The sequence below is a fragment of the Oncorhynchus nerka genome, linkage group LG28, assembly GCF_034236695.1.
Source record: "Oncorhynchus nerka isolate Pitt River linkage group LG28, Oner_Uvic_2.0, whole genome shotgun sequence".
NCBI classification, from domain to species: domain Eukaryota; kingdom Metazoa; phylum Chordata; class Actinopteri; order Salmoniformes; family Salmonidae; genus Oncorhynchus; species Oncorhynchus nerka.
In genome coordinates this window covers 4259818-4274828 of record NC_088423.1, presented here as the reverse complement: position 1 = coordinate 4274828, position 15011 = coordinate 4259818, and the positions used below count along the sequence as shown (strand labels likewise).

The 15011-nt window shown below is 43.5% G+C and overlaps 1 pseudogene; it reads left to right on the top strand.

Annotated features, from left to right (window-relative positions):
- LOC115121777 (tyrosine-protein kinase Mer-like) overlaps positions 1 to 15011 on the top strand; it is a 35215-nt pseudogene that overhangs the window by 7040 nt on the left and 13164 nt on the right.

Sequence of the window (15011 nt, the reverse complement as noted above, 5' to 3'; positions counted from 1 at the left end):
TTCCCTACTCTGCTCTACTCTACCCTGCTCTACTGTTCCCTACTCTACACTTCTCTGCTCTACTCTACCATACTCTACTCTTTCCTACACTGCTCTACTCTACCCTGCTCTGCTCTACTCTGCTCTGCTCTACTCTACACTTCTCTATTCTACACTTCTCTACTCTCCTCTGCCCTGCTCTGCTCTGCTCTACTCTTCCCTGCTCTGCTCTACTCTTCCCTACTCTTCCCTGCTCTGCTCTGATATACTCTTCCCTGCTCTGCTCTACTCTTCCCTGCTCTGCTCATGCTCTACTCTGCTCTACTCTTCCCTGCTCTGCCCATTCCCTGCTCTGCTCTACTCTGCTCTACTCTACTCTTCCCTACTCTGCTCTACTCTGCTCTACTCTTCCCTGCTCTGCTCATGCTCTGCTCTACTCTGCTCTACTCTTCCCTGCTCTGCCCATTCCCTGCTCTGCTCTACTCTGCTCTACTCTACTCTTCCCTACTCTGCTCTACTCTGCTCTACTCTTCCCTACTCTGCTCTACTCTTCCCTACTCTGCTCTACTCTGCTCTGCTCTACTCTTCCCTGCTCTGCTCTGCTCTACTCTTCCCTGCTCTGCTCTACTCTGCTCTACTCTTCCCTGATCTTCTCTACTCTTCCCTATTCTGCTCTACTATATTCTACTCTTCCCTACTCTATCAACAAGATACATTTTAATTGCTTTGATGCAATACATGTTCTTGGTCAGAGATATACAGTACAATGTGTTTCTGACTGTGACTAGTCATGCTGTTTCCAAAATAAAAGTTCTGGTATGAAACGTTGTCATAGAGAGATAGTACATCGTGTTACTGTGTGTCTTCTGTGTTTCCGAGTTTTTCTGGGCCTCCAGTCCCACTGTCAGCACTTTGGCTAGTGGGAGGGGAACCCCATATGTTGCCATGTGGCAGTGTTGTGCAACCAAGGGCTTTATCTACTGTCACATGTTCCCCAACAATCCCCCTCTCAGCTCTCTGTAAACACCATTCAGATCACCATGTCAACTGCCCAAATTGTAATCTACAGTGGCTTGCGAAATTATTCACCCCCTTGGCATTTTTCCTATTTTGTTGAATTAAAATGGATTTTTGGGGGGGTTGTATCATTTAATTTACACAACTTGCCTACCACTTTGAAGATGCAAAATATGTTTTATTGTGAAACAAAAAATAAATAAGACAAAAAAAAGCGTGCATAACTACCCCCCCCCCCCCCCAAAGCCAATACTTTGTAGAGACACCTTTTGCAGCAATTACAGCTGCAAGTCTCTTGGGGTATGTCTCTATAAGCTTAGCACATCTAGCCACTGGGAATTTTGCCCATTCTTCAAGGAAAAACTGCTCCTGCTCCTTCAAGTTGGATGGGTTCCGCTGGTGTACAGCAATCTTTAAGTCATACCACAGATTCTCATTTGGATTGATGACTGGGCTTTGACGAGGCCATTCCATGATATTTAAATGTTTTCCCTTAAACCACTCAAGTGTTGCTTTAGCAGTATAATTAGGGTCATTGTCCTGCTGGAAGGTGAACCTCCATCGGAGTCTCAAATTTCTGGAAGACTGCAACAGGTTTCCCTCAAGAATTCCCCTGTATTTAGCGCACCTCGCCCTGCCGATGGTGTTCTCGAGGTGATGAGAGGTGTTGGGTTTGCGCCAGACACAGCGTTTTTCTTGATGGCCAAAAAGCTCCATTTTAGTCTCATCTGACCAGAGTACCTTCTTCCATATGTTTGGGAAGTCTCTCACATGATTTAAGACAAACACCAAACATGTTTGCTTATTTTTTTCTTTAAGCAATGGCTTTTTTCTGGCCACTCCTCTATAAAGCTCAGCTATGTGGAGTGTACAGCCTAAAGTGGTCCTATGGACAGATACTCCAATCTCAGCTGTGGAGCTTTGCAGCTCCTTCAGGGTTATCTTTGGTCTCTTTGTTGCCTCTCTGATTAATGCTGTCCTTGCCTGGTCCATGAGTTTTGGTGGGCGACCCTCTCTTGACAGGTTTGTTGTGGTGCCATATTCTTTCCATTTTTTATTAAGATGGACTTTATTCAACTAATTATGTGACTTCTGAAGGTATTTGGTTGCACTATATCTTATTTAGGGGCTTCATAGCAAAGGGGGTGAATACATATGCACGCACCACTATTCCGTTTTAGATTTATTTAGATTTTTTTTAAACAAGTAATTTTTTTCACTTCACCAATTTGCACTATTTTGTGTATGTCTATTACATGAAATCCAAATAAAAATCCATTTACATTACAGGTTGTAATGCAACAAAATAGGAAAAAGGCCAAGGAGGGTGAATACTTTTGCAAGGCAGTGTACTAATATTTTTTGATAACATAGACTTTTACTTCACTACCTTCATGAATAAAATCATGTACTTTTTACTCCATACATTTTCCCTGACACCCAAAAGAATTTATTGCATTTTGAGTGCTTAGCAGGACAGGAGAATGGTCCAATTCACACACTTCTCAAATGAACATCCCTGGTCATCCCTACTACCTCTGATCTGGCGGACTCACTACACACAAATGCTTTATTTGTAAATTATGTCTGAGGTTTGGAGTGTGCCCTTGGCTATCCATAAATACATTTAAAAAACAAGACAATTGTGCCATCTGGTTTCCACTCCCCTCAAATTAGCCACCCTTTGTCTTGATGACAGTTTTGCACACTCTTGGCATTCTCTTAACCAGCTTCATGAGGAATGCTTTTCCAACAGTCTTGAAGGAGTTCCCACATATGTACTTGTAGGCTGCTTTTCCCTCACTCTGCTGTCCAACTCATCCCAAACCATCTCAATTGGGTTGAGGTTGGGTGATTGTGGAGGCCAGATCATCTGATGCAGCACTCAATTACTCTCCTTCTTGGTCAAGTAGCCCTTACACAGCCTGGAGCTGTGTTGGGTCATTGTCCTGTTAAAAAACGAATGGTAGTCCCACTAAGCGCAAACCAGATGGGATGGCGTATCGCTGCAGAATGCTGTGGTAGCCATGCTGTTTAAGTGTGCCTTGAATTCTAAATAAATCACAGACAGTGTCACCAGCAAAGCACCCCCACACCATCAAATGTCCTTCTCCATGCCTCACGGTGGGAACCACACATGCAGAGATCATCCGTTCACCAGCGGCAGTCAGTGCTTTTTAAGATGAGGGAGGACAAAAACAATTCATGACCATGGCCTTATTTCTATTACAGAATATTAGAAGACTCATTCATATTCCATTCACCCAGTTCAATGTAATAGTGATAGGTTTAGGCTACTACATGATACTCTAATTTTCCATATACCCATCATAAGATGGCCTATGAAAAGTTTACAATATAGGTCCACACAGGTTGAGAGGCAATTTTGAGGTGACAGACAGTGCCATTCTATACCGCCTTGGACACTCTTGCCTGCATCTAGCTGACATAGGGTGTAATCATTTGTCCAACAGTTGCAAATGAGAGTTTCTATTCGACATGTTCAGGTATGTTTATCCCCGTTTTGTTCCATTTGCTTCTGTTTTTAAGAAACATTTTTCAACAGAATCAGCAGAATGAATACACCCCTGATCACTCATAAACAGAGTTCACTCACATAACAGCCACGTTGTATTCCTCAACTTCCCTTCGCTTGTGAACTTCAATGCACAACACATCAGCTGTATGTGACCAGGCAAAAATACATTGTTGTCACCATATTAGCTAAAGTAACCTCATAGTCAGCATAGCTAATAGAACTAATGCGTTAGTAAACCCGCTACAATCATGCAGCAACATTACACTGTACAGTCAGAAAGCAGGTACAACGGCGGGCCCTGGTGGCAATAAATGAGTAATACCAAATGCTTACCTTGACTTGGAAGAGTTCCAGTGTTGTGTTGGAAAGTCATAGCCACCTAGCTAACATAGCATCCCTCTGTTTGAGCAGGGTGTTTCAGTAGGCTAAACTAGCTAGCTGCATTTGCTAGCTAAGTAAGTGAAAGTGGGGAAAAAATTACTCTCTCTTGATTCTCCTTTATTTTGGAAGAAATTAATATGTTCCAAAACTGTTCAACTATTGTCTTTATCTCTCTTTGAGTCAACTACTCACCACATTTTATACACTGCAGTGCTAGCTATCTGTAGTTTATGCTTTTAGTACTAGATTAATTATCTGATAATTTGATTAACAACATGTTAGTTCATGCTGCAAGAGCTCTGATATGCTGGATGATGTTCTCCCAAAGTTGTCATGATCACTGTGTAAGTCTATGGAAGGGGGTGAGAACCATGAGCCTCCTAGGTTTTGTATTGAAGTCAATGTACCCAAAGGAGGATGGAAACTAGCTGTCCTCCGGCTACACCATGGTGCTACCCTACAGAGTGCTGTTGAGGCTACTGTAGACTTTCTTTGCAAACTTTGTGACGTGATTATTTTGTGACATGATTATATTTAGTGTAATTTTATCTAAAAATGGTAACTTTTTAAATGTTTTACATTTTTTTTTATTTTATGAAATTCACTGAGGAGGATTGTCCTCCCCTTCCTCCTCTGAGGAGCCTCCACTGCCGTTCACCTAGTCTGCGTCTCACAAAGGCCAAAAATCTAAACATTTGGGCTCCTGGCACCAAAGGACAGATTTCCACCGGTCTAACGTCCATTGCTCGTGTTATATGGAAAAAGCAAGTCTCTTCTTGATGTCTTTTTAGTAGTGGTTTCTTTGCAGCAATTCGACCATTCAGTCCTGATTCATGTCTCTGAACAGTTGATGTTGAGATGTGTCTGTTACTTCAACTCTGTGGAGCATTTATTTGGCCTGCAATCTGAGGTGCAGTTAACGCTAATGAACTTGTCCTCTGCAGCAGAGGTAACTATGGGTCTTCCTTTCCTGTGGCAGTCCTCATGAGAGCCAGTTTCACCATAGTGCTTGATTGTTTTTGCGTCTGCACTTGAAATCCGTATTGACTGACCTTCATGTCTTAAAGTAATGATGGACTGTCATTTCTCATTGCTTATTTGAGCTGTTCTTGCCATAATATGCACTTGGTATTTTTTACCAAATATGGCTATCTTCTGAATACCACCCCTATCTTGTCATAACACAACTGATTAGCTCAAACGCATTAAGAAGGATAGGAATTCCACAAATTAACTTTGAACAAGGCACACCTGTTAATTGAAATGCATTCCAGGTGACTACCTCATGAAGCTGGTTGAGAGAATGCCAAGATTGTGCAAAGCTGTCATCAAGGCAAAGGGTGGCTACTTTGAAGAATCTAAAATATATTTTTATTTAACATATTTTTGGTTATTACATGATTCCATATGTGTTATTTCATAGTTTTGCTGTCTTCACAATTATTCTACAATGTAGAAAATAGTAAAAAAAAAATAGGTGTGTCCAAACTTTTGACTGGTAATGTCAATATAAATATTAGTGTTTCTTCATTTTGGTCCTAGGTACCCAAAGGGGTGCACATTGTAGTTTTTGCCCTAGCGCTACACATCTGATTCCAATAATCAAAGGTTTGATGAGTTAATTAGTGGAATGAGTTAATTAATGGAATAGGTGTGTTTGAGAAACCCCGATCTAAACTGCTGAATACAACCCCGATTTCTGATTGTAAACTGCTGAATATAACCATGATGTTGTATTCCTCAGATCCGCAGCTCCTCCAACACTGCCGCTGTGGCCCTACAGGAGTTCAACACTACATACAGTGTTCAGGTAGCTGCCGTTACTCAGGCTGGGCGTGGCATGCTCAGTCCACCGGTTAGGATCTTTGTACCAGAGAGCAGTGAGTAGTCTGCACTACATAAGGAGTTCAGGTAGCTGCCGTTACTCAGGCTGGGCGTGGCATGCTCAGTCCACCGGTTAGGATCTTTGTACCAGAGAGCAGTGAGTAGTCTGCACTACATAAGGAGTTCATAACCCATACATATGCATTCAGAAGCAGTACACTGTCTTGCTGCTGTTGCGAGACAATAAACATTGTAAAATGGGCAATACAAGAGTTCAATACAATACAGGGCTCATACTTCTCCTTACTGTTTGGAATATCCTCAGTTTAAATGGTGTGTTGATTTTAATCACTGCTACAGCTCCTCAACTGGGACACTTAAGACACAGATTGTAATTATTGTAATTAAAGAGAACACTTTCAGAGTACAGCCTGGGAGAATGAGGAGGATGTTTCTCTATCTAATCTACATTCTATTCTATGCCGTACAAATCTGTGTTCTGTTCTATAAATCAACCATACTTTGATTTGATTGATTGCCTGTTGTGTTCCAGGTTGGCTCCTGTTTCCCTCCTCCAGTCCACACACCAGAGGATCAGACTCTGTGTACATTGTACTAGGGGTGGTGTGTGGCTTCTGTCTCCTGCTGCTAGTATTCTGGGCTGCTATCTGCATGAGAGGCCAGATACTAGACACACGCTTTGGGTACGTTTGTATGCTTCTTCACATATTAAAGTCGTAATTGTATCATGATGTACAAGAAGGTGTACACTGTACTACAGTGTAGGCACAGGGTTCCTTCCTCTGTAACCAAATTGTTTCTTGGCAGTTTTCTTCACTCAGTTTCATGATCAGGAAACCCGATTTGGATGTTGCAGCAGGTGTAGAAGTTAGTCGGTATTTTGATCCCTGGAGTTGCTGAGGGGAAATGGTGTGTTGGTCACTCGTAGTGGAAATGGTTGTAGGCAGGGATACAGTTACCCAGTACATTTGGATGCCTGGTTTCCTCTTAATTACACACAACAACTGCACCAGAGGTAAAGGTTGCCAAGATTGTACTGAATGGGTCATGCTCATTAGGCACCAAATGGAAGAAAACAGACTGAAACAGCTGGACTAACTCAGCAGTAAGATCTGGGTGGTGTTAGTTATGGCAGACTATGGAATTTTCTAATGTTTTGCAACAGAAAATGAAAATGGGCTTTTCTCATTGAACAAGCCCAGTAGTCCGTCCCTGTTTCATTCTGTTTTCTTCCGGTTGGTGCCTAATGAACACAACCATTGCTGGTCTTACTACTGATGACAGAGGTAGTCCAGCTGTGTTGAAAAGAAAAGCCAAAACAACACTCTCTACCCCTCTCCCCTTTTTTCCAGTCCTCTACACTCCTTCCCTCTATTCTCCACTCTTGTCCACTCCACTCCTCTCCTCTCCCCGCTTTTCCACTCCTCTCCTCTACTCTCCCCTCTTGTCCACTTCACTTCACTCCCCTCCACTCCTCTCCCTTCTTTTCCTCTCCTCTCCCCTCTTGTCCACTCCACCCCCCACTCCACTCCACTCTTGTCCGCTCCTCTCCTCAACACCAAATCATTCCACTCCACAACACCAAAACAATTCTCTCCATTCCACTCTTCCTTTCCTCTCCACTCCACCAAAATGACCCACTCCACTCAACATCAAAATAACCCACTCCTCTCCTTTTCTCAACATCAAAACAACTCAATATCCTGTCATTTCTGCTGTCTCTGTTCTGGAATGTATGAAGTTAGAGGTGACTCAGTGTTGCCATTCAGGAAATACAGATAAGAATGTGTTATGCGCCAAAACTAGCAAACAACCTCTCATCCCTCAGAGGGAGGAAAACATCAGGTCATAGAGCTAGCTTTATGCTTCTACATGAATTCTCCATCTAACCTTAACCTAAACTAACTCGGAGGCAAGCTCTTGTTAACCTTAGTGAGTTCGTGACTCACTCTGTCTGCATTCCAAATGGCACCCTATTCCCTATATAGTACACTACTTTTGACCAAAGCAATTCTAGACGTACAAAGTAAGAGAGTAACGGGTTTTGAGAAGGAGACAATGCAAGGAATCAAGGAAATGCAATTGAGATTCTCCCTTAATGTTTTTTCTACTTTATGTTAGTAACTTGTGTCTCTCTGGCGCCCACTCCAGTCAGATGTTTGGAAGGGCAGAGAAGCTTCCACCCATCGTCCAGTACAGGCCCCAGAGGTCCTACAACCGATCAGCCATTGAAATCACACGGATGTTAATAAATGTTCTACTCTGCTCTATACTTTATCTTCCTCATAATTTAAAGTGGATAATTGTTTTATATCTATATCCACAGCCCAATAATACCAATATGAGCTATATTTTCCTTTATAGTTGGTAACCTGGGTGTGAGTGGAGAGCTCCAAGCCAAACTACAGGACTTCATGATTATGAGAAATCTGCTTTCCATCGGGAAGGTTCTGGGAGAGGGTGAGGATGGCATTCATTTGATATCTTATTACACAAAATGATTAGCCTCTTTAAATTATAAAATGTATATTATAAAGTAGGTAAAATTTAAAAAAAAATCATATGCCATTTCTTTGTTGCTACTTGAAATTTAGAGGTATTTCTGACGGGTTACCTCTATAGTAGCACATTTTTTATATATTTTTTATTGAACAGGTGAATTTGGCTCTGTGGTGGAGGGACGTCTGAAACAACCTGACGGAGCATCTGAGAAAGTGGCTGTGAAGACGATGAAATGTGAGTTTCTTCAACCACTATCAGTTTATTTTAATCTGACGATGTCATTTAGGTCAGATTGAGAGGTTTTTCCTCCTTCTTTATCCTAGATGGTTGATTAATTCTACAGCCTGGTCCCAGATCTGTTGGGCTGTATAACTATGTAGTTCATGAAGTGTTTGCCAAGATTTGGCAAGCCCGCGCAAACAGATCTAAGACCAGAGTAAATAGCAAGTACAATTTGTATTAATTTCCTCTTTGTTTTCTAGTGGATAGCTTCTCCCAGAGGGAGATAGAAGACTTCCTGAATGAGGCTGCCTTCATGAAGAACTTTGACCACCCTAATGTCATCAGGCTGCAAGGTACTGTAGGTCTTCTCTGCTGTCATCATAGGCCATCCGGGCTCATTCCTGGTCTGTTGAAGACAAATTACTTGTATCAAATCAAATCAAAGTTTATTTGTCATGTGTGCCAAATACAACGGCTATAGACCTTAAAGTGAAATGCTTACTTACAGGCTAAAGAATAGGTATTAGGTGAATAATAGATAAGGAAATAAAAACAACAGTAAAAAGACAGTGAAAAATAACAGTACTGAGGCTATATACAGTAGCGAGGCTATATACAGTAGCGAGGCTATATACAGTAGCGAGGCTACATACAGGCACCGGTTAGTCGGACTAAATTGAGGTAGTATGTATATCTACAGTAGATATGGTTAAAGTGACTATGCATATATGATAAATAGAGTAGCAGTAGTGTAAAAGAGGGGTTGGTGGGTGGCGGGACACAATGCAGATAGTCCGGGTAGCCAATGTGTGGGGGTACCAGTTAGTCGGGCTAATTGAGGTAGTATGTACATGAATGTATAGTTAAAGTGACTATTCATATATGATAAACAGAGAGAAGCAGCAGCGTAAAAGAGGGGTTTGGGGGACACACACACAATGCAAATAGTCTGGGTAGCCATTTGATTACCTGTTCAGGAGTCTTATGGCTTGGGGGTAAAAATCTGTTAAGGAGCCTTTTGGTCCTAGACTTGGCGCTCTGGTACCGCTTGCCATGCGGTAGTAGAGAGAACAGTCTATGACTGGGCTGGCTGGGGTCTTTGTAAATTTTTGGGACCTTCCTCTGACACCGCCTGGTATAGAGGTCATGTATCGCAGGCAGCTTAGTCCCAGTGATGTACTGGGCCATACGCACTACCCTCTGTAGTGCCTTGCGGTCAGAGGCCGAACAGTTGCCGTACCAGGCAGTGATGCAACCAGTCAGGATGTTCTCGATGTTACAGATGTAGAACCTTTTGAGGATCTGAGGAAATAGGGGGAATAGGCTTTGTCGTGCCCTCTTCACAACTGTCTTGGTGTGTTTGGAGCATTCTAGTTTGTTAGTGATGTGGACACCAAGGAACTTGAAGCTCTCAACCTGCTCCACTACAGCCCTGTCGATGAGAATGGGGGTGGCTCGGTCCTCCTTTTCCTGTAGTCCACAATCATCTCCTTAGTCTTGGTTACGTTGAGGGATAGGTTGTCATTCTGGCACCACCCGGCCAGGTCTCTGACCTCCTCCCTATAGGCTGTCTCGTCGTTGTCGGTGATCAGGCCACTGTTGTGTCGTCTGCAAACTTAATAATTTTGTTGGAGTCGTGCCTGGCCAGCAGTCATGGGTGAACAGGGAGTACAGGAGGGGACTGAGCACGCACCCCTGTTGAGGATCAGCGTGGCAGATGTGTTGCTACCTGCCCGTCAGGAAGTCCAGGATCTAGTTGCAGAGGGAGGTGTTTAGTCCCAGGATTCTCAGCTTAGTGATGAGCTTTGTGGGTACTATGGTGTTGAACGCTGAGCTGTAGTCAGTGAATTCTCATGTAGGTGTTCCTTTTGTCCAGGTGGGAAAGGGCAGTGTGGAGTGCATAGCCGGATTTCTTATAAGCTTCCGGGTTAGAGTCCCGCTCCTTGAAAGCGGCAGCTCTACCCTATAGCTCAGTGCGAATGTTACCTGTAATCCATGGCTTCTGGTTGGGGTATGTACGTACAGTCACTGTGGGGTTGATGTCCTCGATGCACTTATTGATAAAGCCAGTGACTGATGTGGCGTGCTCCTCAATGCCATTGGATGAATCCCGGAACATGTTCCTGTCTGTGCTATCAAAACAGTCCTGTAGTTAAGCATCTCTTCATCTGACCACTTTTTTTATAGACCGAGTCACTGGTGCTTCCTGCTTTAATTTTTGCTTGTAAGCAGGAATCAGGAGGATAGAGTTGTGGTCAGATTTACCACATGGAGGGCGAGGGAGAGCTTTGTATGTGTGTCTGTGTGTGGAATACAGGTGATCTAGAATTGTTTTCCCTCTGGTTGTGCATTTAACATGTTGATAGAAATTAGGTCAAACTGATTTAAGTTTCCCTGCATTAAAGTCTCTGGCCACTAGGAGCTCCGCCTCTGGGTGAGTGGTTTTATGTTTGCTTTTTTCCTTATACAGCTGACTGAGTGCGGTCTGAGTGCCAGCATCCGTCTGTGGTGGTAAATTAACAGCCACGAAAAGTTTAGATGAAAACACTTTTGGCAAATAGTGTGGTCTACAGTTTATCATAAGGTACTCTACTTCAGGCGAGCAAAATCTAGAGACTTCATTAGAATTCGTGCACCAGCTGTTGTTTACAAATATGCACAGACCGCCCCTCCTCGTCTTACCTGAGTGTGCAGTTCTATCTAGCCAGTGCAGCGTATATCCCGCTAGCTGAATATCCATGTCATAATTCAGCCACGATTCCGTGAAACATAAGATGTTACAGTTTTTGATGTCCCATTGGTAGGATATTTGTGATCGTACCTCGTCTAATTTATTGTCCAATGATTGTACCTTGGCGAGCAAAATATTGACGGTAATGGCAGCTTTCCCACTCACCTTCCGCGGATCCTTACGAGGCATCCCTCTCTGTGTCATCTGGACCTGCGTCTCTTCCTCTTGCCAACAACGGGGATGTTGGCCTTGTCGGGTGTTCAAAGTATTTCCTGTGCGTCCTGCATGTTGAAGAAAAAATATTTGTCTAGTCCGAGGTAAGTGATCGCTGTCCTGATATCCAGAAGCTCTTTGTCTAGTCCGAGGTAAGTGATCGCTGTCCTGATATCCAGAAGCTCTTTGTCTAGTCCGAGGTAAGTGATCGCTGTCCTGATATCCAGAAGCTCTTTGTCTAGTCCGAGGTAAGTGATCGCTGTCCTGATATCCAGAAGCTCTTTGTCTAATCCGAGGTGAGTGATCGCTGTCCTGATATCCAGAATCTCTTTGTCTAGTCCGAGGTAAGTGATCGCTGTCCTGATATCCAGAAGCTCTTTTTTGCCATAAGATGGTGGCAGAAACATTATGTACAAAATAAGTTACAAATAGCGCAAAAAACCTGTAAACATGTTATTATTAGGTATAAACCTGCTATTCCATTGATCCTGCCAGGTGTTTGTCTGGAGGCGAGGTCTGGTCACTTCCCCAAGCCCATGGTTATCCTGCCCTTCATGAGATATGGAGACCTCCACAGCTTCCTGCTGCGCTCACGCCTCGGAGACAGTCCATTGGTGAGCTGTCCGATGCTTTCTGAGGACCACATTGGGAAAAATGCTGTGTTTACTGAATATGGTTAATGACATTGTAATGACTTCTTCTTCTTCTTCTCTCAGTTCCTGCCCACTCAGACGCTCCTGAAGTTTATGATTGACATCGCTATGGGGATGGAATACCTCAGTGGACAGAACTTCCTCCACCGCGACTTAGCTGCACGCAACTGCATGTCAGTTTACATTTCCCATGAACCATATATATATATATATATATATATATATACACTACCGTTCTAAAGTTACTTAGAAATGTCCTTGTTTTTGAAGTCAACAGTGAAGAGGCGACTCCAGAATGCTGGTCTTCTAGGCAGAGTAACAAAGAAAAAGCCATATCTCAGACTGGCCAATAAAATGAAAAGATTAAGATGGGCAAAAGAACACAGACACTGGACAGAGGAACAGGCCAGCATCCTGGAGTCGCCTCTTAATTGTTGACGTTGAGACTGGTGTTTTGCAGGTACTACAGTATGTAATGAAGCTGCCAGTTGAGGACCTGTGAGGCATCTGTTTCTCAAACTAGACACTCTAATGTACTTGCCATCTTGCTCAGGTGTGCAGTGGGGCCTCCCACTCCTCTTTCTATTCTGGTTAGAGCCAGTTTGCGCTGTTCTGTGAAGGGAGTAGTACAAAGCGTTGAATGAGATCTTCAGTTTCTTGGCAATTTCTTGCATGGAATAGTCTTCATTTCTTAGAACAAGAATAGACTGACGAGTTTCAGAAGAAAGTTATTTGTTTCTGGTCATTTGAGCCTGTGATCAAACCCACAAATGTTGATGCTCCAGATACACAACTAGTCTAAAGAAGGCCAGTTTTATTGCTTTTGTAATCAGGACAACAGTTTTCAGCTGTGTTAAGATTTTCTAATAATCAATTAGCCTTTTAAATTGATAAACTTGGATAAGCTAACGCAACGTGCCATTGGAACACAGGAGTGATGGTTGCTGATAATGGGCCTCTGTAAACCTATGTAGACATTCCATAAAAAATCTGCCATTTTCCAGCTACAATAGTAATCTACGACATTAAAAAGGTCTACACTGTATTTCTGATCAATTTAATGTTATTTTAATGGACAAGAAAAGTACCAGTCAAAAGTTTGAACACACCTACTCATTCAAGGTTTTTTCTTTATTTTTACTATTTTCTATATTTTAGAATAATAGTGAAGACATCAAAACTATGAAATTACACATATGGAATCATGTAAACTCAGCAAAAAAAGAAACGTCCTCTCACTGTCAACTGCGTTTATTTTCAGCAAACCTAACGTGTAAATATTTGTATGAACATAAGATTCAACAACTGAGACATAAACTGAACAGGTGCCACAGACATGTGACTAACAGAAATGGAATAATCTATCCTTGAACCAAGGGGGGGTCTAAATCAAAAGTCACAGTCAATATCTGGTGTGGCCACCAGCTGCATTAAGTACTGCATTTTATCTCCTCCTCATGGACTGAACCAGATTTGCCAGTTCTTGCTGTGAGATGTTACCACACTCTTCCACCAAGGCACCTGCAAGTTCCCGGACATTTCTGGGGGGAATGGCCCTAGCCCACACCCTCCAATCCAACAGATCCCAAACTTGCTCAATGGGATTGAGATCCAGGCTCTTCGCTGGCCATGGCAGAACACTGACATTCCTGTCTTGTAGGAAATCACGCACAGAACGAGCAGTATGGCTGGTGGCATTGTCATGCTGGAGGGTCATGTCAGGATGAGCCTGCAGGAAGGGTACCACATGAGGGAGGAGGATGTATTTCCTGTAACGCACAGTGTTGAGATTGCCTGCAATGACAACAGGCTCAGTCCAATGATGCTGGGACACACCACCCCAGACCATGACGGACCCTCCACCTCCAAATCGATCCCGCTCCAGAGTACAGGCCTCGGTGTAACGCTCATTCTTTCGGCGATAAACGCGAATCCGACCATCACCCATGGTGAGACAAAATGGCAACTCATCATCATTCTTTCTCTCGCTCGGAGGACCTGAGCCCTAGGACCATGCCCCAAGACTACCTGACATGATGACTCCTTGCTGTCCCCAGTCCACCTGGCCATGCTGCTGCTCCAGTTTCAACTGGCCTGGGCCCTAGGACCATGTCCCAGGACTACCTGACATGATGACTCCTTGCTGTCCCCAGTCCACCTGGCCATGCTGCTGCTCCAGTTTCAACTGTTCTGCCTTACTATTATTCAACCATGCTGGTCATTTATGAACATTTGAACATCTTGGCCACGTTCTGTTATAATCTCCACCCGGCACAGCCAGAAGAGGACTGGCCACCCCACATATGCTCTCTCTAATTCTCTCTTTCTTTCTCTCTCTCGGAGGACCTGAGCCCTAGGACCGTGCCCCAGGACTACCTGACATGATGACTCCTTGCTGTCCCCAGTCCACCTGACTGTGCTGCTGCTCCAGTTTCAACTGTTCTGCCTTATTATTATTCGACCATGCCACCCTTTCCCTTGATGACAGCTTTGCACACTCTTGACATTCTCTCAACCAGCTTCACCTGGAATGCTTTTCCAACAGTCTTGAAGGAGTTCCAACATATGCTGATCACTTGTTGGCTGCTTTTCCTTCACTCTGTGGTCCAACTCATCCCAAACCATCTCAATTGGGTTGAGGTCGGGTGATTGTGGCGGCCAGGTCACTCTGGGTCTTCCTTTCCTGTGGCAGTCCTCATGAGAGAGTTTTGTCATAGCACTTGATTGTTTTTGCGTCTGCACTTGAAGAAACTTTTTTCAGTTCTGCCCACAAATTTTTATGGGATTGAGGTCAGGGCTTTGTGATGGTCACTCCAATACCTTGACGTTGTTGTCCGCAAGCTATTTTGCCACAACTTTGGAAATATGTTTGGTGTCATTGTCCATTTGGAAGACCATTTGCATCCAAGCTTTAACTTCGTGACTGATG